The sequence below is a fragment of the Protopterus annectens genome, chromosome 9.part0 (assembly GCF_019279795.1).
Source record: "Protopterus annectens isolate FY-2018-M chromosome 9.part0, PAN1.0, whole genome shotgun sequence".
Lineage (NCBI taxonomy): Eukaryota > Metazoa > Chordata > Ceratodontiformes > Protopteridae > Protopterus > Protopterus annectens.
The window spans coordinates 743,153,284-743,180,447 of NC_056743.1; the positions used below are offsets into that span (position 1 = coordinate 743,153,284).

The 27,164-nt window shown below is 40.9% G+C and overlaps 2 protein-coding genes across 2 annotated transcripts in view; one reads left to right on the plus strand and one right to left on the minus strand.

Annotated features, from left to right (window-relative positions):
• The window catches only part of LOC122811495 (protein FAM71B-like), a 703,144-nt gene extending 684,907 nt beyond the window's left edge, over positions 1-18,237 (minus strand). The window contains exon 1 of the mRNA XM_044083371.1: positions 17,859-18,237. The gene's annotated coding sequence lies outside the window, so the exon portion shown is untranslated. The remainder of the gene's footprint in view (positions 1-17,858) is intronic.
• The window catches only part of LOC122811497 (NF-kappa-B-activating protein-like), a 561,457-nt gene that overhangs the window by 3,607 nt on the left and 530,686 nt on the right, over positions 1-27,164 (plus strand).

Genomic DNA, 27,164 nt, shown 5'->3' on the forward strand with positions numbered 1-27,164 from the left:
CTTTGTTTTTAACATGTTTAGCCAGGGCATTCCGTTCATCTCCTGTTCTTATGCTGTAATTATGTTCCCTTATTCTCTCTCTTAGCTGTCTATTTGTTTTTCCTATATAAAAACAGTTACAGGAATCACACTGAGCTAAATAGACCACGTTGTCTGTTCTACAAGTGGTGCCTGTTAGGAAGGTAAAAGTTTGTCCTGTAGCTGGTGATGTGAACTGTACATCAGTGTTGATATAGGTACATTGGTTACAGCTATTGCAGGGAATAGTATTAGTGTGAGGGATTAGATGTCCACTTGTAAGTTTATGACATAATGTTTGCTTCAAATTGGGTTTATTCTTGTAGTTAAATCTTGGTTGTTCACCAATCAGGTTGCAAATATCATTGTCTAATCTTAACAAATGCCAATGTTTGGCAAGTATATTCCTAACCTCACTAACATCTTTTGTGTAATAGAAGGAAAAACTAACCATTGAGTCTTTGTCATCTCTATTAATGTCATCTCCATTTTCTATATCTATTCTGCTAGAGAAGTATGGGCGAGCTCTTGTGTTTCTTAACCCTTGCACTTCATCTATTGCATTATCCACATCTCTCACATCATAAGACCTTTCTAGTAGTCTACCTTTCAGTCCTTCAACCTCATTGATAAAACCTATCTCTGTGGGGTTGAGCCTAGATGCTCTCATCAATTGTCCCTTAATTACATTGTCGAAGATGTGCTTAGGATGCATACTATTTCTATGTAAGATGGAATTTCTAAAACACATCTTCCTGTGTACAGAGGTATTTACAATTCCATTGCTTAGTTTCATTACATTTACATCCAAAAAAGAAATGTGTTCTGATGAATACGACATGGTGAACTTTAAAAAATGTGTTAGACCATTAATGTCCTTTTCAAAGTTTAGCAAGGTATTTTCATTTCCTTTCCAAACTAAGAAGAGGTCGTCCACAAACCTCTTGTAAAATGCAACATTGTTCCTAAAAGAGGGAAGGTGAAACAGTTCTTCATTCTCCCATTGGGCCATGACTATGTTGGCGTAGCTATTGGCACATGGCGTGCCCATAGCTACGCCATCATTTTGTATATACAGATTCTCATTAAAAATGAAGATGTTATTCTCTAAAATAATTTCTAGGAACATGGTTAGTAGTTCAATGAACTGAATATCCATGTCTGCATGTTGTCTAAGATAATTAGAGACACTACTAATACCCACATCATTGGGTATAACCGTGAAAAGACTCTTCACGTCTAATGTGACTAACAAGTAGTCTTCAATGTTTTCTTCTCTTGAGAGGAATTCATATAATTCGAGTAGAAACTGTTTACTATCCTTTAAGATGTTCACATTACTCTCCAATACAGTTCTAAGGTGTTGTTCCACAAAAAGGGAGAAGGGTTCTGTTAACCATCCTCGTCCTGAGACAAAGCATCACTCACACGCTAAGAGGAGGGGATGTGGAGACACTTACTTTAGAATATGAAACCAGATGGATCATTCGATGCAAATCTGACCACCCTCCAGGTCTGAATGACAAAATTAACATCTATCCCTTCCTCAAGAAAAGGAGGTTAGGTAGAGCTTTAAAACATTGACAATTACTGTATATATATGTAATATTTTTTCACTCTTAAGATTTTTAATGTCAACTCATGGTTATTCTTTTTATTAGGACTGAGATGTAACGGGGCTTAGAATTATAGTTTTTAATGATGTATATTCATGCCTCATATACTGTACCTTTCCACGAACTTAACATTGTTCATTACTTTTTTAATAACTTTGAAACCTTTAAATTTGATATAATATATTATATTATATATTTATTCGTATATATCTCTAAGTTAATTATAATATATTTTTTCATATTAAGCGTTAGTTGAAAATGATTGTGTGCCAACTCTTAGCTGAGAAATATATTACATCTATTAAGATACAACACCATCTGGTGGCTCAAGGAAAGCACTGCAATTATTGAAAGTAAAAAAGGTTATAAACAATGTTTAAACCAATATTAGAGATACAGAGGTATGTTATGTTATTTTTTCACAAGTATTATATAGAACTATTGTATGCTATAATGCTGTTTCAAGCATGTTGGCACCCTACCACTAAGTCTTTGAATAGTTATTTTACAGTTTAAAATATTCTACTATTGAACTTTAATTGTTTAATCTTAATTGCTCTGACTATTTAAGGGCTGTGCCTTTTAACTAATTTGTACAGTCTGATGAAGCCCTTCATGGGTGAAAGCGCTTACTGATCTTACAATAAAGAACGTTCCCCTTTTTACATTCTGTGGAGCCATTGTTCTTTTGGATGAGCTGAATATATTTTATGCAACGGACATATTTAGAAGAATTAAGCCGCTGTGTTCCTGTGTCTTTGCGTAGTTTATCTTTTACCCACAGCAGGAACACTTTTCTCTTGGCTGGAACGTTGTAGCAGTTTGAGTTTTAACATTTTTTCCGGTCCCAGTCTGAGATCATGGCTTGTTTGGCAGCTAGTGATGACATCGAGTTAGCGTACACGCCTGAGGCTAATCTCTCTTCCGATCGGATGTTGGGGAGATTCCGTCAATGCATTGAAGGTACTGACAATAAATTACTTCTTTTTGAACCGAATAGTGATAACGCTGAGATAAATGAGAACGCCGAAGAACTTTTGTTGCTGTCGGATGAATTGGATATACTTGAAGCTGATTTTATGACACTAAAGAGACTACAGCTGCAACGGCAGCACTTCGAAGCATGTATCAAAAAACGGATTATCCCCAGAGGGCTACGTGTTTTAAAAATGCCCACTACAGGTAACCTTTTCCCAGAGCTTTTGTTGAAATGGCAAAAATTAAATATAGACTTAAGCTTCAATTATATGAAGCTTTTGATAGACTTTCATAGACCAGAAGAGGAAATGTTAAGGGAGAAAGTAACTGCCTTACATGCATCAATTATTGCTAAATATAAAACTCCTAGAGCAATGACTGGCCTGGACAGATTGATGGACAATGTGTTTCTGTTTGAAACAAGACTGTTTAACCTAAAGAAAACTAAGATCGAGAGAGACATTATGGATTTCAAAAATGGCCATGTCTTCACTTGGCCTAAGACTACAATTAGGGACAGTAGTACCAGGAGAGCAGTAATTGGGGCTAATGTGAATGTTGACAACGCCACTGTTAACCGTGAACAGGACACTGTCATCATTGATCCCACCAATGACAAAGGGACTGTAGATACTATATCACATAATAATGATATTGCCAATATAACTGAAAGGTCTGTAAATAATGTGAATTTATATCCAACTGTTGTGCAAACTAAAAGAAATAGTAGGCAATGTGAAAATACTTTTAATGTATCTAGCTCTAATGTCATGGGCATTGTAAATAACATCAACACAAAGAATGGGAACATGCCAATAGTTAAGAAAAGATTGGCAATAGCTGAACATGAAAAGGATAGTGAAATTAAGATTCTTTCGCAGGAAGTCCCTTTCCCCATACAGTCTCCACTGCTCAGGGGGCGTTCACGCTCCATGAGCAGGGGACGACAGAAAAGGAAGTTTACAGAGCCAAATCAAGTAGGTCCCACACTGAAGAAAATGTGGACCAAGACAGGGAATCCTTAGTCATAAATTTGTCATGCAAGGAACTTAGCCCTGAGGAGAAATTAGTACTAGGAAAGGGCTTATCATTTATACCTAGTCAAATGAGTGAACACACTGACACTGTAATAGATGTGAAAATGTTCGTAAGAAATCTGCAATTAAGACTTGTCTATGGTCAAATCGACAGAGACAGAGTTATAAACAATTTTAAACCAGTGAGTACTTACTCTCCAGTTTTACATCCTGTGATTGACACATATACCAGATTAGTTGAAAAAGATTTGCATGACTACTATTCAGCAAGATCATCAAAATTTTGTAAAAAATTCAGTAAAAATAATTTGACTTTTAAACAGAGGAAAGCTCTACAAGAGTTGAAAAAAGATGATAACATTATAATAGTACCAGCAGACAAGGGAGGACCACTGGTAGTCATGAACACTGAACATTATCTTAGGAATATGTTTGATATGTTAAACAATGATGGAAGCTATGGAAGCTATTTAAGGTTGGATATTAATGAGGTAATTACAAGAATTTTCAGGGTTTATGACACTTTAGATGATTTATTAAAAAGTAATTTGATTAAGAAAGACTTTTACAGATTTCTTAAGGTTGACCATCCATTAATCCCTATTCTAAAAGGACTTCCTAAAGTACACAAAGAGTTAGAGAACCCCCCCTATGAGACCCATTGTCTCAGGACGAGGATGGTTAACAGAACCCTTCTCCCTTTTTGTGGAACAACACCTTAGAACGGTATTGGAGAGTAATGTGAACATCTTAAAGGATAGTAAACAGTTTCTACTCTAATTATATGAATTCCTCTCAAGAGAAGAAAACATTGAAGACTACTTGTTAGTCACATTAGACGTGAAGAGTCTTTTCACGGTTATACCCAATGATGTGGGTATTAGTAGTGTCTCTAATTATCTTAGACAACATGCAGACATGGATATTCAGTTCATTGAACTACTAACCATGTTCCTAGAAATTATTTTAGAGAATAACATCTCATTTTTAATGAGAATCTGTATATACAAAATGATGGCGTAGCTATGGGCACGCCATGTGCCAATAGCTACGCCAACATAGTCATGGCCCAATGGGAGAATGAAGAACTGTTTCACCTTCCCTCTTTTAGGAACAATGTTGCATTTTACAAGAGGTTTGTGGACGACCTCTTCTTAGTTTGGAAAGGAAATGAAAATACCTTGCTAAACTTTGAAAAGGACATTAATGGTCTAACACATTTTTTAAAGTTCACCATGTCGTATTCATCAGAACACATTTCTTTTTTGGATGTAAATGTAATGAAACTAAGCAATGGAATTGTAAATACCTCTGTACACAGGAAGATGTGTTTTAGAAATTCCATCTTACATAGAAATAGTATGCATCCTAAGCACATCTTCGACAATGTAATTAAGGGACAATTTATGAGAGCATCTAGGCTCAACCCCACAGAGATAGGTTTTATCAATGAGGTTGAAGGACTGAAAGGTAGACTACTAGAAAGGTCTTATGATGTGAGAGATGTGGATAATGCAATAGATGAAGTGCAAGGGTTAAGAAACACAAGAGCTCGCCCATACTTCTCTAGCAGAATAGATATAGAAAATGGAGATGACATTAATAGAGATGACAAAGACTCAATGGTTAGTTTTTCCTTGTATTACACAAAAGATGTTAGTGAGGTTAGGAATATACTTGCCAAACATTGGCATTTGTTAAGATTAGACAATGATATTTGCAACCTGATTGGTGAACAACCAAGATTTAACTACAAGAATAAACCCAATTTGAAGCAAACATTATGTCATAACCTTACAAGTGGACATCTAATCCCTCACACTAATACTATTCCCTGCAATAGCTGTAACCAATGTACCTATATCAACACTGATGTACAGTTCACATCACCAGCTACAGGACAAACTTTTACCTTCCTAACAGGCACCACTTGTAGAACAGACAACGTGGTCTATTTAGCTCAGTGTGATTCCTGTAACTGTTTTTATATAGGAAAAACAAATAGACAGCTAAGAGAGAGAATAAGGGAACATAATTACAGCATAAGAACAGGAGATGAACGGAATGCCCTGGCTAAACATGTTAAAAACAAAGGGAGTGGGCATACTTTCACATTTTTTGTTATACAAAGCATCACTCACACGCTAAGAGGAGGGGATGTGGAGACACTTTAGAATATGAAACCAGATGGATCATTCGATGCAAATCTGACCACCCTCCAGGTCTGAATGACAAAATTAACATCTATCCCTTCCTCAAGAAAAGGAGGTTAGGTAGAGCTTTAAAACATTGACAATTACTGTACATATATGTAATATTTTTTCACTCTTAAGATTTTTAATGTCAACTCATGGTTATTCTTTTTATTAGGACTGAGATGTAACGGGGCTTAGAATTATAGTTTTTAATGATGTATATTCATGCCTCATATACTGTACCTTTCCACGAACTTAACATTGTTCATTACTTTTTTAATAACTTTGAAACCTTTAAATTTGATATAATATATTATATTATATATTTATTCGTATGTATCTCTAAGTTAATTATAATATATTTTTTCATATTAAGCGTTAGTTGAAAATGATTGTGTGCCAACTCTTAGCTGAGAAATATATTACATCTATTAAGATACAACACCATCTGGTGGCTCAAGGAAAGCACTGCAATTATTGAAAGAAAGTAAAAAAGGTTATAAACAATGTTTAAACCAATATTAGATACACAGAGGTATGTTATGTTATTTTTTCACAAGTATTATATAGAACTATTGTATGCTATAACGCTGTTTCAAGCATGTTGGCACCCTACCACTAAGTCTTTGAATAGTTATTTTACAGTTTAAAATATTTATTATTGAACTTTAATTGTTTAATCTTAATTGCTCTGACTATTTAAGGGCTGTGCCTTTTAACTAATTTGTACAGTCTGATGAAGCCCTTCATGGGTGAAAGCGCTTACTGATCTTACAATAAAGAACGTTCCCCTTTTTACATTCTGTGGAGCCATTGTTCTTTTGGATGAGCTGAATATATTTTATGCAACGGACATATTTAGAAGAATTAAGCCGCTGTGTTCCTGTGTCTTTGCGTAGTTTATTCGACAGAATGAACTGCAAAATTGCAAATATATATATATATATATATATATATATATATATATATATCATATTATCATCATCATCTCTGTGTCTCTCTCTCGTGTGTGTGTGTGTGAGATGTATGTGTATAGATGTAGCTAGACAGATATGTGCAAGAGTAAATGTAATTTTACATGTACTGTTGTATGTATATTTATACACACACACACACACACACACACACACACACACACACACACACTCTTTTACATTTACTCTTGCTCTTGTGGCCTTGACTGAAAAGGGATCATACGGATCAGTTTACTTACCTTGTTAACAACTGAATATAATTTATAATTTAATACAAAACAAAAGCGTATTGCAATTTAAACTGGAGGTAACTTTGCTGTATTTCTGATTTCTGGATATCTGATAAATTAAGTTGTACGTAACACTATGGTAATAGCAGCATCCTTTCCTTAGCATTTTAGTGCATTGTAGCCATCTCCATGTGCATATGGCATAGATAGTTGCTGTTGGTACAAGTTGTACATCACAGTTAAGATCAACTTTCCTTGCTAGTATTGCACCACTGTAACATGTCTTACAATTAGCAAACACTGGACAGCTTTGAGGAATTGTTGTTCATCATTTTGGTCAGTTGGAATAAAACCTATGACTACAAAAATGGAGTGTAATCATACCTATCTTTTCCAGTATCCATCCTAAAACTTTATGCACTGGCTAATGAAAGTATTAGAAAGGGCCAGGTGGTAACCGTAAAAAAACATTTGTTAAGATTACTGTCTCATCTGTGTGTTTGAATTTCACTGCCTTTACTGATTATTGAATAGTGAATAGCGGTGCAGTATATCAAATGCAAGTGTTGGCACTGCATTGGGTAAGAAATACCTTTTTTCATGATTGTTTTGAGTAGCCACTGAATACTTGGATACCCAGTACTGTGACCTTTTTTTAATAATTGTAAAAGACTAATGTTGTTGTGTCTCTCGGCTTTTCCCGGTTAGGGGTCGCCACAGCGGAACTCCGGTCCACTAATGATTGGCAGTAGATTTTTTACGTGCTGAGTTGCCAGCCCTGACGCACAACCTTCAATGAAGGTACGCACATTCACGCATGTCTCCACGCAGAAGACGCTCTAGCTGAGAATCAAACCGGACAGCGTCTTACTGTGAGGTGACAACGCTAAATACTGTTCATTATTTGGTGCCACACACAGTCTTAGGAGAATTGCATGCTCTTAGTGAGCACTTATTGGCTGCCCATTCATACTTCTGAAGAAAAGAGTGTGGCTCCTTTAACATCTGCTGCCTTCCCATGTTATGGGTGTTTATTGCTGTAGTACAGTAACGAGCATTTGTCAGTAATGAATGTTGGCTTGTACTAGACTAGATTGCAACAGTAGTGGTTAAAGATACATGGTCAGCTGAAGGCCGCATAGATCACATCCTTGCTTTACTACCCAACAGATTTAATACTGCATGTAGGCTAGAATGTACTCAATGCAGGTGGAGACTAAATACCAGCAGCTTGAATCAATTTCATGAAGTAGAAACAGCTTGATCAGCAACAGCTATAACTTGGGCTTCACTGTATCAGTTACTGACTTGTAACTATGTACCGATATCAGTGCAGACTGAAACTTAGAAATTTAGTATATAATGTTTGTCAGCATCAGGATGCTGTAAGGTTAAGGCCAAGGTGGCAGATATCAGGGAATAGGGGAGTTGTTTTTGACATTTAGTGCAGGCATAGAGACTAGACTGTAAATGATGTGCCTTGAGAGGGATAATTTGTGGGAGGATGGTGATCTGTTTTTGATTTCAACTCATGGCTTGTTTTATTGTGTTATGGTCAGTCAGAGAGGTCTGACAGTAGTGGTTCTTATGACTCAAAATACTTATTTTAAGGTTGAGCAGATAATGACTTGATTTTTTGTAGTCATGTGATGCATTTTTGGAAAGATTTAACAGTACTAGGCATTACTATGTATTGTTTCATGTAGTGTGCTTACACCTGAACTTAACTCATTACAGCCAAGTGTGCTTTTAGGCGTTTCTGCAGTTACCCCCTACTGCACCTCTAGGTGTCAAATATTGCTTGTTCATGTTTGTATTAATAATTCTAAAACCATGCTACATACAAGGTATTAGAATATTTTATCTTGAAGCATACTGTACGTAATGGCGAATACAATTGTATCGATGTTTGACATATGTCTAATGCAACTAAAGAGATATTGAATATTTGTCTATTCATAATCTGTTTGTACAAGATTACAAAATTAATATTTGATGCCTTTATTTTGGTTTATAAAACCCAGTTTAAAGTATCAAACTGAATGTCACGAATGTAAATATCAATTTATCCTGAATAGTTTGCCATTTACCGTTTTTTTTTTAACATTTATGGTTCCAGAGATATGAATATTTGTTTGAACTGTAAGGTGATACCTTCATTTTTTTTAAAGGCTTAAGCCACAGTCACTGGGAGTTAAAGGTACACATTCAAAATAGTTGTACTGCAGGGAATGAGTGAATACTGTTCTAAATGTAATATATGTATGTACATGTATATGTGTGTATGTATGTATGTGTGTGTGGTGTGTGTGGTGTGTGTGGTGTGTGTGGTGTGTGTGGTGTGTGTGGTGTGTGTGGTGTGTGTGTGTATATATATATATATGTATGTATGTATGTATGTATGTGTGTGTATATATATATATATATATATATATATAAAATAATTTTTTTTTTTACTGCAGTTGTGATGTGACTGCCATAGTTGGCCATGTTGATGTGTGGTGCTATTTGATAGCTGTCTAGAACACTGTCCAGGGAGTGTCGCGTAGAAAATTCTGTAAGTGGCATGTTAGATTTGTGTCTGTGTTAGCTACTTTTTCTTCTTTATGGTGTTTGGTCCAGCCGGATCGGGGCAACATATATATATATATATATATATATATATATATATATATATATATATATATATATATATATATATATATATATTTTTTTTTTTTTTTTCTATTCCAGTAGAAATAGCAGTCTATATAATATGCTGAAGGTGGATGTTTTTCTCCCAGAGCTTAGAATGTGACTATAATTACCTTAAATGATTTTTGTTAAGGAGAAAACTTGTCATTTAGCATATTGTCTAGCAAAGCAAAATCAGTATGTTGCTTTCCTTAAATTTGGGATTAGGATCTGCCCTCCTCTGTACAAGGATTGGTTGAGAGCTTATACAGTTTAGCCAGAGATCTAATATCAACTTTAAGAGTAATGGACCAAGTATTGACCCACCTTCAGGTGTTTCCATATGCACTCACAGGGAGGGAGAGGCTGCCATGTCAGTGAAATAAATGAAAAATGGTTATTTAGGTGAGTGCTTGAATTGAGCAATAGTGTAGTCATTCAAATTTAGTTTTTTGTCGGGGAGAGTAGTTTATTGCTTGGTAGTTTAGATGATTGTTGTGTCTTTCAGCTTTTCCTGGTTAGGGGTCGCCACAGTGGAACTCCGGTCCGCTAATGATTGGTAGTAGATTTTTACATGCTGAGTTGCCGGCCCTGACGCACAACCTTCAATGAAGGTACGCCCATTCACGCATGTCTCCACACAGAAGACGCTCTAGATGAGAATCCAACAGGACATCTTACTGTGAGGCGACAATGCTACCGCAGCACCACCACCGCAGTAACAACAACAAGAAGTTAGATGATTAACGGTCTGAGCTGTTAGAGTTGCTTGCTGGAGTCAAGGATAGAAAGTTTGATTCCTTCCACCTACATTTGCCAGCTGTGCGACTCTGAGGAAGTCGGTGGACTAGAGAGTATATTTGCGTTACCCCTGAAAAGAACCATTTTATCTGGCAGTTGGCATTGAGGGTTAAGGCTATGAGCTGTAGTTCCTGCGGTACAGGGTTTGATAGCCTCAGTCCTCATTTGCCTGCTGTGTGACCTTAAGCAAATTAGCCAGACACTCTTTGGGCAACTGGGAATTTAGGTTAAGCTTCTTAATTGTCCCCTGGACTGCAAACCTAGTTACTACCTATGAACTTTGGAGCCTTGGGTAGAGCTGAAGGATAGCATGAATTGGTAACCCCATTTCAGTAAATTTTGAGTAAGTAGTTGATTCATTTTATAAAGGTATTATTTGTCTTAGTACCATGCTGGGTATGTACTCTTGATTTTTAGTGGCCTGTGAGAAACTGCTGTTATGTAGGATATTGGCAATGGGCCCTGACAGTGAGATTAGAGGATTGTTATCCCACAGCATCAGTAAGACCACCTTGTGTAGAAGAACCACAGTGACTGTATCAGAGCAGTGTACCATGGGCTGCTTATTGAGAATTATTGCAGTTGGATGGAAAATGGTGAAAGGAATTATTTTATCTATCTAAAGGAGCTTTAGAAGCAAGTTGTCATCAGACGCAGACAAGTATCTGTCCATTATGTGAAACAGTCCAAGGACGTTCTACCTGAAGACTAGTCCGATAGGAAGGGGAAACGGTCATAACATTCTAAAGGATTTGCAGCTGAAGCTTTGGATAGCTGGACATAAGGAGAGAATGGGGGAAGGAATAAAGAAATCGCAGTCTGTTAGCTGAAGACCATAATGAATTAGTTGCATCAGAGAAATGAAATCCTTGAAGACTGGATAGATGTAGGCAAGGGAGCCCGCAGGATTTTTTGCAGGGGGGGTGCAAACCCAGAGCCCCACCCACATAACTCTCCCCACCCCCTGCCAACATAGCCCCACCCATGTCCACCCCCAAGCCCCGCCCACACAGCCATTCCGGTGTCCCATTACTTGGCTATTTCTCCCCATTTGCCGTAGACACTGTTCAAATCTCTGTGTGCATACTGTTTTATGCTTTAGTTCTACAATGATTACAGGCAGTTGGATTTAAATTACAACTTTTATTTCAAACATTATAGCCCAAACACTGAGACATTTACTAAACCTAAAAAAGCAATAGTCTTACAATGAAAACAGACTTGGCATTAAAGCTTCTCTACTTTTGAATCTCACATTCAATGAAACTGCATTGAAACCCACATTCAAAGAAAAAGCATCTGGCCAGTGGCAGGTTATTTACCTTTGAACTGTTTTCAAGCAATAGGCTCCTTGCACACTGTTAGGGCCATGCAAAAGATTTGATTTACCTGATTGTATTAATTACAATATATAATTGAATTATATCCCTTGTATTATACAGCAACACTTGAGTGTCTCTGCCGAAGTAAAAGTAATCTGAATAATTCCACATTAAAGATATCTGAAACTAATGAAGATGTTGTTGCTAGAAAACTGTATATTTCAGTGTTTCATCTACAAATTCAGTGCCTGCTTCTGTCAAAGTATAAATTGCCTATGTTAAATTAAAAAATGGTAAGCTGGTATATTGCAATAGAAAATGGATGGCAAGCTGAAAAACAGGTTCATAGTTATTAGGCATCTCATCCAAAGGAGGACATCCTCAGGACTGCAGCATACAGATGTACATGCTGTAGGAATAGAACCTCATGCCTCTCCATTAAGATGCAAGTATTCTACTTGTGGTGCTACTAACATAGCTTTAAAACTTTATACCACAATAGAGATACCATTTGCTAAACAAAACAGTTGCACATTATAAATAGACTTTGCATGAGCAGCAGTAAACTTAGCTTCCCTTAAAACTCAGTTCCTTGAAAATGCACTTAATTCCACCTGCTAACTCTAACTTGAGCATTTTGCTTTCTCTCACACAAACATACCACAACCCTCAAGGCCTCAACCTTAGTGCAAGAAATCTGGACAAAACCTAAAATAAATAGGGCAGATTATAAATATGGCTCTCAACTTAGAAAATTGCAAGAGTAACAGGATTTGTGTTAGTATGCATTTTTCTAAATGATATGACATCTAAAACTGAAATGTCTCATTATTTAGCAACTTCAATCCTTTTTAGGAGGAATATGGGGCAAAAAATCTGGACATTCTGCAAAAACCTGGACAGCTGAGGGGTATACTACCTCCCTCTTATACACACAAACAAAATAATTCTGGTCAGACGAATTAGTTCTGGGAAGGTTGCACTGAACGGCACCGTGCTTGATCTGAAGTGGGTGAAATCCTGGTAGCCAGTGATAACTGATCTGCAGCTCAGCAATGTGGAGGATTAAAGCATTTTTAGCAGAGCATTGTTTCATCACTACCTATTGTGTTTGCACATAAGCTGTAGCTATTTCAAACATTTGCCTTTTTTGATTACTACAGAGTACATTTACCCACCAGAGCTATTGTGTTTTGACTTCAGTGTGGAGCTTACCTAGTTGTTGCAGGGCTTGGCTTTTAAGTAAGGTTGCAATGCTTATTTACCATATACCATTAAAGCCACCCAACTACAAAAGTGTACTAACACACAGACACTGCTATAAGACACTGGTCTCCAATAAAACGTAATGAGCTTCTGAAAATACTGTAATCCTGTCCTTTTATTACAAATACTGTCATATGCATTTCGATACCCAAGGCTTATACATTATCTAGTTATGTAAATATTCTCTGCATGGCAACAACGAAAAGGCTTTCAATGCTGGTAATTCTTTAACAATATGCTTACTAAAGCTTACTTGCATCTTACAATCTCCGACAAGCTTACCTGATGTTCATTAAACCATGGCTACTTAAAACAGCGCAACAAGGCACTGTGACAGCATGCAGTTCCTGAATAATAAGAAGCATAAATCAACAGTATAAAAATCTGATCGAAAACCAGAACATTCTGCAAAATCAAGGACAGATGAAAAGCCACGGTCGTATTTGTGATCTACCTTGGATGGGGGAATACTCTGCACACTTACACTGCATAACTGCTCCTTGCCTTCCTTGGACACATCCAGAGCCACTACAATGGGGTGCAATAAGTATGTCATAATTTGAAATGTCTCTGGCTGACAGTGATGGCTCTGACACTCATACCTCAACTTCAGAGCAAGAAATCTTGACAAAAGCCATACATAGAACTAGAAGTGGGACACAGGCCCAAAAATAAGGCCAATTTTTAAATATTGCTCTTATTAACTTAGATAATAGAACAGTAGTAGATCTTGCATTAGTACGAATTTTCTGAAGGGTATAAAATCTGAAACTCAATCTTTAATGACTTTCCACTAATTTTCCAGAAAACCACAATTTTATGAAAAACAGACCAAATGCGATGCAAAAATACCTGTCAAAAAAGGGACACCTTTTAATATTAACATTGTTAACTTGAGCAGCTAACAAAATAAGAGCATCTACATGCATTTCTGAAATAAAAGTAATCTATAACTCTGATCACTACAGTTATATATAATTGTAAACCCTCCACATTTTCTTCCAAAACTGCCATTTTGGATGAGGGATTATTAGGGAGAGCAACATTTTGAGCCAAAATTAGGGACAAATGAGAGGTTTGGATATTCCTAATCTACAAAGTGATTTGCATGTACCTCTCAACCTCTTAATGCAGGAAATCTGGACAAGGCCCAAATATATTGGGTGGAACATACAAACACTACTAAAAATTGCTCTTGTATAAACTTAAGACAGTCTTACATTAGCATGCATTTTTCTGAAGGTTATGACGTCTGAAACTCAATGTCTGTCATTTAGTGACTTAATTCCTAAATGATTTGCTAGAAAACCACAAATTTTATGAGGAACAAACCAAAAATAAGAAGCAAATATCTATTCATTCTGCAAAGATATGGACAACTGAGAGGTATAGTTCAACCGGGGCTGTCTGAGTTCTACCCCCCTCACAAAATCATGGTCAAATGGAGCCTCCCCCCTGCAGCCATTCCAATGTCCCATTCCTTGGTTATTTTGCCCCATTTACCATAAACACTAATGTGCATACTGCTTTACTTCTGCGATGATTTAGGATTTCATCTGAAAGTTTTATTTTGCATTTTACAGCACAAACCCTAATACATATCTGTTAAACAAAGCAATGCAGTCTCACAATGAAAATAGACTAACATTAAAACTTCTCTGCCCTCGAAACTCACATGCATTGAAACAGCATTGAAACCCACATTCAAAGAAAATACATTACTCTGGGCTGTCTTCAAGATCATAGGCCCCTTGAACATAACATGCACATGCTCTTTGATACACCTTCCTGACTGTATTACATTATATTCCTTGTACAACAGTTGTTAGAGGGCATTTTAAATGCGTTTCGAACATTTTTCCAGTAAACAATGAAACAAAATGCATACACCAATGACAAAACTGCCCAATTCAGAACATTTCCATCATAAAGTCTACTCAACCTTCTATAGTCCACCAGTATCAGTAAAAAATATGCACAATCTCTGTAGTAAAATCCACATTAAAGAAATTTGTAACTAATAAAGAGGTTGCTGCTAGCAAACACTTTATATGTCATTGTTTAATCTACAAATAAAGTGCCCGTTACCCTTGGAAGAATAAATTGCCTTTGTTGCATGCAATAAAAAAATGATAAGCTAGTAATACCGCAATAGGGAATGGCTAGCAAACTGATAACAGGTTCATAGTTACTAGGTATCTTTGCCAAAAGAACTGCAGCATCCACCCCCTTTACAACACAGTACAGTATCAGCAATGCATCTACCTACTGCAGGAGTAGAACCCACAGCCTTCAGCATCAAAGGCAAGTACACTATCCTGTGGTGCTATTAACAGTGCGAGCAGACTAAACATAAGCAGCACTAAACTTTTGCTCCCCTGCAGCTCTCAGCTCCTTGTAAAATCTACTCGACACTCAGCTGTATCTCTGAACGTTGCAGCACAAGAAATCTGGAAAAAGCCAAAATTTATTGGTTGGGGGGGGACAAAAGGCCAAGAAACAGGGACACATTTTAAACATTGCTTGTATAATGTTGGAAAGTTGCTAGAATAAAATGCTGCATTACCACCATACATTTCACTGCCACGTCTTGAACCCAGGGGACCCCATGCAAAACAGTCAGAGCAACATACCACTACGCCAAATCAGCTGTTTTGTGAAAGAGGAAGACTGAAACTTAAATGGCTATCATTTAGTGAATTCAGTTCTCACCATAGCACAGCTGTCAACCTCTTAGCACAAAATACCTGAACAAAGCCAATAATGGGTGAATACAACCCCCAAACATTCAGTGAATTCAGTTCTCACCATAGCTCTCAACCTCTTAGCAAAACACCCAGACAAAGCCAGTAATGGGGGAATATAGCCCCCAAACATTCAGTGAATTCAGTTCTTACCATAGCTCTCAACCTTAGCACAAAACCTGGATGAAGCCAATAATGGGGGGGGGGAATACAGTCCCAAAGACAGGGATACATTTCAAATATCCATCTTGTACACTTAGAAGAAAATTGCTAAAATAAAAGCTTTTGTTACCATGCACTTCCTGAAGAATATGTAGTCTGACAGTGAAATGAGTGTCCATTTTTTTAACATTTGTTAACCAGGAAAGTCTGACTTGGAAAAAAAGCAAATTTTTAGCAGAGGTCCAGGGAGAAACACTCCAGACAGCCAAGAATCAAACCAGAGAACATGTAGCTGTCAGGCAACAAGGACACGTACAGAAACCACAGATTTTATGAGGAACTTTAGAGTTGGTGCATTATTCACAAGCTTTTTCAGTAACTCATAGAGGTTTCCTGTTCTAGAAGTTTGTTTAAAGGCATAAAGCCATAGTTACCTCTAGCATGTTATGTTTGAACTTAGACAAAGACTGTATCATTCCTAAAAATCTCCTGAAGGTTTGTCTATCCTCCAGCGTTTGCATAAGTACAGCAATTCTTACTTTTCTCCTTATTTGGCTGCATGCCTTGATACAGGAAAGTGACCCATGTATTGAAACTGGTCATGTAAATTTGGCATTTATTCCTGTTTGGTGAGCAACTGGACCAACCTCAAGCTCTGCTCATGTGTTCTTTTTTTTTTGCACTCCATACCACCATATCAAAGGCTCATCTGATAAATCTCTACCTTCCCAGTTACATACTGAACTTACAAAGATTCAAGCTTGCTTTATCACGTTTAATTTGCCACAAACTCTGATTAGCATTCAGTAAAGAAAATCATTTAGCACTGGGCATTGTTGACTCAACCTCTAACTGTCAGCAATGGGGAGTGGTCTTCCTAAATCACTCTCTTAAGATCTTCAGGGTCTATGCAACTTCTAAGCTGGTCTTGCTTCAAAACTGTAACCATACTGTTAACCCATACATTAGGCCATGGATGTTTAACAGTTGCATCCAGCATATCCATTAATTTAAGCTGTTGCTCTCCTCTCTCACTTAAAGCCACTGGTACTCTCCTAAATGTATAGACTACTGGTACTGCACCAGAACATACACTGATTTTACATCCCCTGGCATATATACCAACCCAGTAAGTAAATCTGTTTACTTCTGCAAAATATTTCTCCCAACTCCCCATCATTCGTTCAATTCTATACAGACCCTCTGCCTGGAATATATACCAACCCAGTAAATAAATCTGTTTACTTCTGCAAAATATCTCACAAAATATTTTTCCCAACTCCCTATCATTCATTCATTCCTTCCTAAACAAACCCTCTGCCTGCCCTTCCATCACCCCACTCATCACAGTCACACTCCTAGAACTCTTAGAAACTCAGACCAACACCTGCTTGAAATCTACAAGCCCAAAAAATCCATAGGTCAAACTCTCTATAGCTACACACCAGCCCTAGCCTAGAGCAAATTGCCCCTGTTCATCAGAAACTTAGCTCAAACACATGAATTTAAATAAGCCTTAAAACAACATCTGCTTAATTCCTGGATCTGTCACTGCACAAAGAATAATTTAAACCACCCTCCCTAAATTATATCTAAATCTACACCTACCTGTTCTCTGCTCTCTCCTACACCCCTCCTTCTACACTCACTATCACTATGCTCTATTGCAAATTTCTCCCCACACACAGTGTCTGTATAGTTTGATGGAAAATGGATGATTACAGTCAGCAAATTTATATATACACAAGTGTGCCGCGCCAAGTGTTCAGTCAGTCACCTTCAAAAGTATAAAAAAACAACCTACCTTCTCTCTTCTTGTAATAATACCAACACCATACGTACCACCACCAGTCCAGTCCTTCCACCACTCACCACACGAAACACGATGGTTTGCAATTGCTCCGTCCTGAGCATGAAATCGTCAAATATTGACTTTTCCACCGATGTCCACCGCAGTCTTCTTCCATGAAGTTGCAACGAGCTACGCGAACGCGAATAACGCGATTACTTGGGAGTTTGAGGCTTGTAGAGCTGTCATGATGTCAGACTCGCGTCAGTCATGTGACTGCCTGCCACGCCATCTCCAACAGTTCTCTACTTCTGAAAAATAACAATGCAGGCTACGGGGAAAATGCGGGAAAAAACAAAGTAAGTGGGAAAAAAAAGTGTGTAGCGTATATAGCGCTAAGAAAATCCCCCTTGCACCTGCCTGCGGGCGCCCTTGGATGTAGGTAGGTGGCTGACTGTGGGTCATGAAGTCAGAATAATGGAGCCATGTTTTAGAGGTGCTTGGCATGCTGAAAAAATTTATGTGCTCCTGTTAGCCTGTTCTGTGTCTAAATTTGCATAGATTATACTATATTAAAGCATTTCCAGTTGTCCATTAGAATTGAGGGTTATGGAAGTATAAGATTGATAATGAGAGTGTTAGGACCACTTGGAACACAAAACATTCCCAGACTACTCACCTCCACCCGCAATCCTTATTAATGCACTGGCCTGATAGAATACTACATTTTTAAGCCCACAAAAGAGTTTGATAGCACACCCTATGGCCCCGTACTACTTTCAGGAAAAGCTCTTTTATGAGAGAAATTCTTGCTTGCAGTTTGACACCCTTGTTTTAGTAATCTTTTACCTATTTTCCATTCTCTGTGAGGGGTATTTTTTCCTTATCGTTAGATCCAAGTTGATCCATTCTGTACACTGTAATGTTCTGGATTGGTTGCTGCAGGTGTGCTGGATTTTCAGCAGCATTATCTTCTATTGCAAGCTCGAGCAGTGTGTTCTCTGATACAGTATTACTGGATGATGATGCTATGTAAAGAACTGTTTTGGTTTCACAAGCAGTCCTTTTCTGGTAGGATTTTAACCTCTTTGAAATAAATCCTCTTCATTCTCCTTGAAGTAAACCTTTCTCATTCCCCTCTTCTTTGAAGTTTTCAGTGCCCCAATCCATGGTTCATGTGCATCACTCTGCATCTTGTTTACTGGTTTGAGCAGTTGGAAAGAGCAGCACAGTCCTCTTTCACAAATTGTATACTTGCAGAGAGATCCAGAAAATGCCCCTTTAAGATTGTAAACAAATTTGAGAGGATGAAGATGATGAGAAGGTGCTTTCAACCTTTGTGTGATGTAATAATAAAAATTGGGTAAGATCTTAACAACAATAATGTAGGTGACAGAGGAAGGCTGCAGGTCTGGAGGTTAGTAGAATTGTCCTCACTGGTCTCACAGTTGGTACAACCATTGTCCACAACCTATTTATGTATGGAAATACTCTAATATTGTGATTCCTGCATTTATGAAAATGGCATATATTTTTTTTCCTCAGAGTAGTATGTGGGCAAAGACAGACCTGTCATCAGTGACAGCTTAAATATTAATTCATCTATTCATCTGTTGGGTAGGAATTGGCTGTGGCTGGAGTGTGAAAGTATTTGCATACTTCGTGTAATAAAAATTTTAATAAGAGAATTTTTTTTACATCAGCACATTTAACTGCCTCAGTGAGTTGCAGTGAGCTTTAGAAAGTATGTCTCATATTAACCTTAATGGAAAGGATTAAGGGCCATGCTTCTATACTCTTGCAGGTTTGATTTCCTGAGTCAGATATGGTAGATGTGACAGGAACCAGCATCGGCATACAGTGCAGGCCTTGCTGTACCTCACTCGTTTGCTGAGGATGTCAGAGTGCCCTTTGTTGACTTGGTCTTTAGAGGACCCTTTCTGTTTGGTCCAGAAGTTTCAGTTTTGAGTCCTTGAAAGAAAAGATGATACTTTACTGCTGCAGGTGTGCAATTTCATCTATAGCATTCTTTTAAAGGGATGCAGTAAGTGTCAGAAGTGACCATAAGTGTTCTGAAACCAGCAGCTCTAGCAGCGGTATGGCTTTTTGTCCCACTCATTTTCATCTGCTGGCTGTTAAGAAGGGCACTGGCTCAGAGGTTTTGATACTTGTCCTTAAGGTGGCTGTGGACAGCCCCGTGGAGGCCAGCAGTGGCCCTGGCATTCTTTCAGACCAGCTCCATGGAGACGGCTGTGGGAAGATGTACCTTCTATGCAGTTTGTGTTTGAGTAAGAGTAGTGATGCCCAAAGGCTGTCAAATTTTTGTCCTCTTTCCAGCCTTATCTGTGCCTATATAAGTTGTCCTTCCACAGCAGAAAGGTGCAGCAAGGAAGGAGGTTTAATTACTACTTGGAAAATAACACCCAGCCATGAAACTTCACTAGACCAACAAGGACTTGGATGTTATTCCAATTTTTTTTTTTCACTTTTAAAGAAGATGCTGCCATAGATCCATATTAAACCTGAATGCCCTAAACACTGTTATTCCTTAGGTACCCTTCCATGTGATGACATTTCAGTTTAACCTTCCTTTACTGTCCAGTGGGAATGGATGTGCTTTTTGTTAAGGTCTAGGACGCTTATGTGCACAAAAGATCAGGAAGTGGTTAAGGTAATTCTTATCCTTTCGAATAGGAACACTTTATTGCCAATTCATGACTACCCCTTGACCTCCTATCCAAACCAAGACTGTATGCAAAATGCATGCCAGTAATAGTTGTCCATCTACACAAGAAGTGGCAGAATTGTTTCTTTGCTTAGAATACTGTTACTTATGACTGATTGCCAAGATGGTAGCATTCAGCTCGTGAAACCTCTGCTCCATATGATTCATTCCTTAATGATTGCCAAAGTTTGAAAACCTATCCTGAAGCTATCCCAGTTCTTGACTTAGTCCGTTACTTGTAGTCCCCACAGTGTCAGAGACTTGGTATTGGCAGATCCGAAGGCTGTGGGTTTCAATCCCACAGCAGGTGACTGGATTAATTTTCAAGTTGCTGACATCAAAGTGCAGAGTGGAGTACTGTGTGGGTGGGTGGGTGGTGCTGTATTTCACTGTGTGCCATCTTCTGATGAAAGGCTAAACTGAGATCCCTTTTGCTTGGGTTGGTGGCAACTCAGGTGGAAAACTCCATTGCACTTTTTGAAAAGAGCAAGGAATAATCCCTGTTATCATGGCAAAATTTCCTCTAGTGGTAGTATTAATTTTACCTTGGGTGTCCCCTGAAAAGGGGTCACTAGCTTAGTGAGACCAATCCAGTCAACAAAGGATAAATAAATAAAATTCCAGGGCATGTTGGGGATGTGAAAGAAATCCAGTTGGTTACAGAGATATGAAAACAGAAGAGCTGAAGCAGGGACTGATGGTGGATGTGACTTGCTTTGAATAGAAATGTAAATACATCTGCTCAGAAAATGCAAGTGTCTATATTTGTTTGGGACTAGTGGTCGATTATTTGAAAAGTTGCAAAGTCTGTGTAATATTGCATATGTACCCCATCATGACAGGTGTGTGTACAACAAAGTTTAACATTATTTCAGAAATGAAACCATTTCATTATCATATACAGTGGATATAAAAAGTCTACACACCCTGTTAAAATGCCAGGTTTTTGTGATGTAAAAAAATGAGACCACAATAAATCCTTTCAAAACTTGTCCCACCTTTAATGTGACCTATAACCTGTACAATTCAGTTGAAAAACAAATCTGTTAGGGGAAAAAATATAAAAAAATAAAAAACATACAATAAGCTGGTAGCATAAATGTGCACACCCTTATGCTAATACTTTGTTGAAGCACCTTTTGATTTAATTAAAACATTCAATCTTCTTGGGTAGGAGTCTATCAGCATGGCACATTTTGACTTGGCAATATTTGCCTACTCTTCCTTGCAAAAGCGCTCCAAATCTGTCAGTTTGTGAGGGTATCTCTTGTGCACAGTCCTCTTCAGGTCACCCCACAGAGTTTCTGTTGGATTTAGGTCTGGGTTCTGGCTGGGCCATTCTAAAACTTTCAATCTGAAGTAGGCAGACTTCATTTGTCTGCAACCTGTGGGTATCGGATCCGACCTCGGATCCGAGCCGGCATTTCAAAAGCTTAGGCTCCGAGCTCCTAGCTCCTCCCTCTTACCCATAACCCCTTGTCAATCCCTGACTGACCTCAGATTTCGTTTGCCGCTTTCAAGTTGCGACGGATTCTTGAGCTCCTGGCATAGTTCTACTACAGATAAGTTTTTTGACTAAAAAATTTGCTGAAATCTTGAATTAGTTGTTTTAGTTAGTTAGTGTTGAGTGTGTTAGGCTTTCCTCTCTCTTTATTTTAAACTTTCCACGGGTTTTTGCGTAGTTTGTGTGTGTGTGTGTTAGTTTAGGTCTATTAGGGCTTGTCATGTCTGAAGCCCATAAGGCTGTATTCTCTAAATGTACAGAGTGTGGCCATAAGCTGTCCCCAGCGGATGGCCACACTCGTCAAATGCTTGGGGTTGAACACCTGTCATCTGGTTGTACCATTTGTGCAGGGTTCAACCCCCGAGCTTTGAGGGAGCGGAGGTCGAAGCTGGTGCTGGCGGGACTTCTCCCTCCAGATACCGCTTCGGCTTCTGCCCCTTCCACTCAGCAAGCTGTTGCTGTGGGCTTTCCTCCTCCGGCTGGGACTCAACCTCCCTCTAAGTTGCCGGAGGAGAGAGAGTCTTCTAGGGAGAGAGAGAAGGAGGCACAGGAGAGGCACCACAACGGAGAGCTGAAACCTCCAGTTCAGCTCCTCCATCTAAGCGGGCCTCCCCTGTGCCTTCTAGCTTTCCTCCTCCTCGGCTCCACTCCCCTCGGTTCTCTCCTGGGCCCGAGGAGGAGGAGGCTAGCCCTTCAGGGAGGTCCCCAAGGCGGCTCTCTAGGTCCGCTTCGGTGGCCTCCACCAGATCCACTTTTTCCATGAGCGAAGCAGATATGGACCGGATGATGAGGAAATTCATCCAGGCCCAAATGCAAATGGGAGTGCTCCTAGCCCCCCCCCCCCATCCGGGAGGGGCTTCGACCCCTTTTTTCGCCCCTTTGGCTCCTTCTCCGACCCATACCTTGGGTTCGGAGCTGTCGGCGCCGGGCAGAGTTGGATCTGGGGGTGGGTCGGATCCGATAGGTCAGCGCACCTCGGATCCGTCCCATCCCTTGAGTGCTTCGGGTACTTCGGACCCGACCTCTCGGAGCCGAGGGCCGAGCCTCGGATCCGAGGGAGCTGGTGTGTCTTCGGCTCCGTCCAGGTCGGAGCACACTGGTCTCTCGGATCCGATGGTTTCGGCTCCGATCCGTGCGTCGGATCCGAGTGGGGGTCGGCTCTCAGGGTTTAGAGAAGCTGGCTCCCCCTCGGCATTCGATGTAGTGGAAAGGGCACTGTTGAGGACGTCCGGACCCCCGGTCCCTGCCACGGTTCCACCCCGCACTCCCTTGCAGTTGGGCCAGGCTCCCACCAGCCGGTCCCAGGGACAGCCTGCCTCGATGTCCCAAGTAGTTCCATTGGAACTTCCAGCTGCGGAAGAGTATTCCTCGGACAGCCCCCCCGATGAAGTACCTCGGAAGCGTAAGTGCAAAAGGAGGCACATGGACTCCCCTGAGTCCATTACCGAAGACACAGACTTGGATGAAGGGGAAGGCTCCCCAAGATCACCCCCTGAAGACGTCTCATTTGGAGACATTATGGAAATGTTAAGGATCAGGGGGGGTGGTCTGCCCCCAAGGCTTCCTCAGACGAGTCTGTGTTCTTGGAGGCATTCGAGGCGGGCCCGTCTACCTCTTGGGTGTCCCCTCCTGCCGACCCTCTGGTGGACCTTATTTCCATCAGAGTGTGGAAGGATCCGGACACCGTTGAGCCTGTACCCAAGCGTCCTGACCGTATCCTCTCCCCTCCGGCGGACCGCACTCACTGGAGCAAGGGCCCCCCAGTAGATGCCATGATGATGGCTGCAGCCACTAAGAGGGAATTGGCCCAGGAGAGTCCCTCTATGCATCCTCCGGGCAAGGAGTCCCGATCGATGGATCGCATTGGGAAGCGAGTTTTCAGTTCAGCAACCTTCTCGTTGAGAGCGCTGAACTACATGGCACACGTCATCAGGATGCAGCGGGATCTGATCAAAGAATACGCTGCATCTCCCCCAGAGTCCATGTCGAGTGAGGATAAGCAGGTATATTCCACCCGAATGGCCACTCTTAGATCGGTTTCTAACACATCTATGCGGCTACTTTCTCACGCTACCGAGGGAGCCGCTAGAGCCAACGGAGCAGGCCTAGACATGAGGCGGCAGGCCTGGCTCCGCCACTGTGATTTCGCTGAGCCCTTCAAGGCGACTTTCGCGAATGCCCCCTTTGATGGTTCTGCCTTGTTTGGCAAGACTGTTCGCGAAACACTGGTCCAGAGCGAAAAGGACGGGAAGACGCTGTCTGCCGTCGGAGTCCGCTTCTCAGCTCCCCAGAGGTCCTTCTCGAAGAACCAAAAGGGACAGAAGAAGATGTGGTTCCGGAAATCGCAGCAGTCCCAACCTGCTCTGGATAACCAGTCCTCCCGTGGCAGAGGAGGACAGGGAGGTCGCCGTCCTAGAGGCAGGGGGGCTCCTAGAAACTTTGGGTCCAGAGAACCGTTCTCTGAGAGGCCCACGCAGCAGCCCTGAAGGGTTGCCCGGCTGTCCATCTCTGGAGGCAGTCGGGGGGCGTTTCTCGAGGCACCTAACTTCTTGGGAGTCCATCACATCAGACCGTTGGGTGCTTCGCGTGATATCCAGAGGTTATACAATCCCCCTGTTCAAAGTTCCCAGATCTCGCAACCTCCCAGATGTTCCACCCGACCAAAGGGAGGCAGCAGCTATCGAAATCGAGCAACTGCTAGAAAAAAGAGCTATCCAGTGTGTCCCCCCAGATCAAACCGGGTCAGGGTTTTACTCCAGGTTCTTTCTGGTGCCAAAGAAAACGGGGGACTTAAGACCAATCTTAGATCTTTCCCTACTGAACCTGTCAGTAACCAAGCAAAAGTTCCGGATGGTCACCCTTCAATCTATACTCCCCCTCTTGAGGGAGAACGACTGGATGTGCTCCATCGACCTCAAGGACGCGTACTACCATATTCGCATGGACAGACGGTCCAGGAGGTTTCTTCGCTTCCGGCTGGGAGCCAGTCATTACCAGTTCAGGGTCCTCCCCTTTGGTCTCACCTCAGCCCCAGGGTGTTCACCAAGGTTCTAGCGGTGGTAGCGGCCCACCTGAGGCTCCAGGGATTACAGGTCTTTCCGTACCTGGACGACTGGCTCCTGACGGCATCATCAAGGCATCTTCTGTGCTCAGCCAGGGACTACTTTCTTCGACTAGCCCCAAGGCTGGGCATCACTGTCAACTGGGAGAAATCTTTACTGCATCCCACACAAGTTATAGATTTCATAGGAGGAAGGCTAAACACCAAGTCAATGCGAGCCTTCCTCACTCCAGACAGAATTGCCAACCTGAAGTGTCATGTCACAGCGGTCCTGCAACCATTTCCGACAGCAGCTTCGGTCCTGAGGGCCCTAGGTTCGATGGCGGCAGCTTATCCCGCTTCTTATTCATGCTCGTTTACGCATGCGGGTGCTCCAATGGACCCTTCAGGTTCAGTGGTCCCCTCTCTGTTCCTCTCTCAATACTCCGATAGCGGTCAGCAAAGCATGCAAGAATTCCCTTCTTTGGTGGCTTCTTTCTCCGGAGCCCCTGATAGGGAGACCCTTTTGTGCAGCATTTCCCCGAGCCACAGTGACCACGGACGCTTCTTGCCTCGGGTGGGGGGGGCATTCTGCGGGAAAGATTGTCCAAGGCACGTGGAACCCCACAGAGACGTCTTTGCATATAAATGTCCTGGAAATGAGGGCGGTGCTTCTAGCGTTGCAAGCACTTCACCACGTTCTTCCTTCAGGGACTATTGCAATCCAGACAGACAACATGTCGGTAGTCTGGTACATCAACAAACAGGGAGGAACCAGGTCCTATCCCCTTTGTCGAGAGGCCATGAGAGTCTGGGAATGGGCAATTTCCACCAAACGCTTTCTGGTAGCAACGCACATTCCGGGAAAATCCAACATCCTTGTGGACAAACTCAGTCACACCATTCTTTCACCTCACGAGTGGTCTCTCAATCCTCAAGTAGCGAAGAAGATTTTTGCCGTTTGGGGACAACCCTGTTGCGATCTTTTTGCCTCTCCCTCAAACGCCAAATGCAACAATTTCTTCGCTCTGCTTCCCCCACCAGGGGAATTCCCGAGAGATGCGCTGGTGCATGCTTGGCCTCCCGGTCTCATTTATGCCTACCCTCCACTACCTCTGATGCAGAGGCTTCTGCAGAAAGCCAACAGTTTGGGGAGCAGAATGATTCTCATTGCCCCGTTCTGGCCTCGTCAAACCTGGTTCCCCTTTGTATGGTCTCACAAAATCAATCCACCCTGCATTCTGGATCCGATTCCGGATCTCATCTCCCACCCTCTGGGAATTTCGGTTCCCAATCTACGCACCCCGAAATTGACAGCTTGGCTGCTCCAGTTCCATCCTTGATTAGGACTCCCGGTATCTCGTCCCCGGTCAAGGCCATTTTAGTGGCAGCTCATAAACCTTCCACCAGGCAGGTTTATCGGAGTAAGTGGAAGAGATTCTCTATTTGGGCGGTTCAGAGAACTTTGGATCCTTTCTCAGCACCTATGTCAGCAGTGCTGGATTTTTTAACAGACCTCTTTCATCAAGGGGCAAGTTCTTCCACGATTAAGGTACAATTGGCAGCCATCTCGCATTATCACATTGGTCATGAGACAGCTCCCCTCATGACGGCGAAGTTGTGCAAAACCTTTCTCAAAGGGATTTTTTTGTTGAGGCCTCCAATCAAGGAGATTGTACCACCTTGGGACCTAACTTTAGTTGTGCAAGCCCTTACTGCTCCTCCCTTTGAGCCTGCAGCTTCTACAGATCTAAAGTACCTTTCCTGGAAGACTGCCTTCTTAGTAGCTATCACTTCAGCCAGAAGAGTGTCTGAACTTCAGGCTCTATCGTCAAGCCTTACCTTTCTTTCTTTCCAGATAGGGTGTGCCTCAGGACCAATCCATCTTTTCTTCCGAAGGTCTCTTCAGAATCTAATATCAACCAATCAATCAATTTACCTGTGTTTTTTCCCCAAGTACTCAAACAAAGGAGAATACAAATTGCATTCCTTGGATGTTCATAGGCAATTACGATTTTATATTCACAGAACGGCGGGTCACAGGCAATCAGATCAGCTGTTCGTCTCCTTTGCTAAATTTGCTTTGGGTA